The sequence below is a fragment of the Camellia sinensis genome, chromosome 8 (assembly GCF_055761805.1).
Source record: "Camellia sinensis isolate YWXY chromosome 8, ASM5576180v1, whole genome shotgun sequence".
Classification (NCBI taxonomy): domain Eukaryota; kingdom Viridiplantae; phylum Streptophyta; class Magnoliopsida; order Ericales; family Theaceae; genus Camellia; species Camellia sinensis.
In genome coordinates this window covers 178,275,667-178,278,661 of record NC_138968.1, presented here as the reverse complement: position 1 = coordinate 178,278,661, position 2,995 = coordinate 178,275,667, and positions in this window count along the sequence as shown.

Here is a 2,995-nt window from a genome sequence, read left to right as displayed (position 1 = left end):
ATGTGATAAAAAAAGGCAAATACGAGCCATTTGAATTCCGGTTCAATTTGTTTGCTTAGAAGGAAATATTCCCAATTATCTAACTCTAAAAGGAGGGACAGGTACTTGTCCTTTTCTTCTGAATATACTTTGGTGAAGAGCAATATATTCCTGAAGTCATTACAATAAACCATGAAAGACATCAGAAATTTCAGTTAATTGTAATAGAGAAAAGAAATATTCAAACAGTTAACTGTTTCTGGTGGTGCATTGTACAACACAGATCATCAAGCATTCACATTGTGACATTTCTAATCATGCAATAGCATAGGCCACTTCTTTGTCCTTGCTTCTCATTTCGTTAGGCTATGACATACTTGCATGCCCTAAGACCAATGTTGTCGCCTGAAACTTGCCTATTTAAGTTGAACCCACAAGAGGCTTTGGGCTAATCTTGAACCTGCTCTTGCAACATTATAAAAACACACAAAACACTCCTTCAATTCAATATTAGTAAAAAAAAAACTTGCACACAGCCAAGCAATTATTTCAAGCATAATTTATGAACATATGTATTTGAATTAAAGAATCATAGAAATTCCAAACTGACCATTTAACTGGTTTTTGATGACTCACTAAATCATGGAGCTTGAAAATAAAAGAGAACAAAAATATTCAAAGAATACATACCATTTGCAATTTCCAAGTTCCAATAGTGAAGACATTAGAATAATGAATTTCACTATCAAGAGATGAGAAATTAGCAGTATTCAAGTGTGAGTATTGTCAAGTCCCTTCAGTACAGTTAAACACTTTCCTCTTCTATGCCAGTACATATAGTTTATATTTGCTAGTTGAGAAGTCCATTGCATATTATTGTCAACTTTTGTTTTATTTATTTATGTTTGACCTGTTCTTCTATGAATTACATTTAAGTCAGTTAAAAAAAATAAACAATGAAATACCAAAATGGTAATGATATATACATATGAATGTTGTTGTTTTATTTTCAATTTGATAATGATAGTCATTTAATTTGTTCATGTTACCTTTACTTTTCATGGACATTTTTCATTTTTTATCCAATTTTACCTAACATTATTTTTCTTTTTCTTTGGTACAGATGGTTGAACTCGTGCATGAAGCTAAATTGTATAGGACTAATTGGCACTTTTCACATTTTTGGAAGGATTATATATTTTTGGATAGATGTGTATGGAAAGTATTTCGGTAAACTAGTAGTTATATTTTTGGATACACTACTAGTTATATTTTTTGATGGGTGTGTATGATAAATATTTGGTAGACTACTAGTTATATTTTTTAATTGATGCACATGGATAAAAATTTAAAAGATAATAACAAGTACTTGTTATGTTTTAAATTTTTATGCTAGATGGATGTGAATTGGATGATTACAAGCGGATTTTTAATCGGAGGAATATGTAGTTTGGAATTACTTGTGGATGAAAACTTATAATAGTTGCTGATATATGTATTTGGTTAAATGTTCATGATTCATTTTATTTGTTGGTTTGAATGATTTTTGCAAATTACAGATTATATTGAATGAATTGGATGGATTATTATTAATTACAGGTTTATTTTGTTGGATGTTGGCGACTAAATTTTGGTTTTGTTTTTCTTGTTTTGGCGACCAATTGATTAGTCGGGAAAGATAAGTTATACTTTTGCCAACTAAATAAGGTAGTCGGTGTATCACGACCCACATTTGGCGACTAAATAATTAGTCGTTAAAATTATTAATTTTGACAACCAAAAGATTTGGTCGCGAATAGGTCTATTGCCGACTAAAGTTTTAGTTGCGCAAACATTCCTTTTGGCGACAAACATGTTTGGTCGTGGAATGTGATAATTGGCGACGAAACTTTTTGGTCATAGAAGGGTGGGCGCGGGTCGGTTGCAGCCACGGAATCTCTAATCCGCCATCCGTCCGCCAGATTGGCGGATTGGAGAAAATCAATCTGTATCTGTCCACCAATCTGGCGGATGTGGATTGAGCGGATTGGCAGTTTGGCGGATGGAGGCGAATCGGTTTGGCGGTTTGAAATTTTATAAATTTTCAACATAGTTCAACTTGTGCACTTCCTTCAAAAAAAAAAAAAAAGAAAGAAAGTATTACAATTACTGCATGCCTCATCTAAAGAAAAAAAGTTTGAAACTTTAGAATATCACAATCACTGCATGCCTCATCCACATATTACAATTACAGCATGCCTCATCCACATAAAGTATTACATTCTTAAAATATAAAAACAATTCAAACCACCAAAACCATGAACAGAACAGTAGTAGAGATTGTATGTCTCTGTATTGTTACATTTATATATGTTTTTGAAAACAAAAACCAACCAGCATATATCATATTTTCTATTTATTACTTTTAGAGTTAGATTTAAAAATAAAAAAATATAGATAAATAATACGTTTATTTTTTTCAATTCAAAAAATATATTCAAGTTGAAAACTTTTTTTCAACAGAATATTTAAACTCTCTTTCAATTGAAACACAAACAAAATATTTAAACAAATTGAAAACACAAAGTCTTATAAATTACTAAGGGTACTCGCGGTTTGGCGGTTCGGTTGCGGCCAAAGGAACCTTAAATCCGTCATCCGTCCGCCAAATTGGCGGATTGGAGAAAATCAATCCGCAACCGTCCACTCGTCATCACGCATCCGTCCAAAATGCGGCGGATCGGTTCGGTTCGGTCGGTTTTGGCGGATCGGTATATCCGCTGCTCACCCCTTTAGAATGTGATAATTGGCAACCAAACGTTTTGGTCGTGGAATGTGACAATTGACGACCAAACATGTTTGGTCAGGAAAATATGGCTTTTCGCCACTAAATTGTTTTAGCTACCAAATGGATTAGTCGCAGTAATTATATATTTAGCGACAAAAAATTCAGTCGGCAAATAAAACTTTTTCCTGACTAAAAAATATTTTAGTTCCTAATTACTTTTCCCGACCCTCAATTGGCGACCAAAGTGGC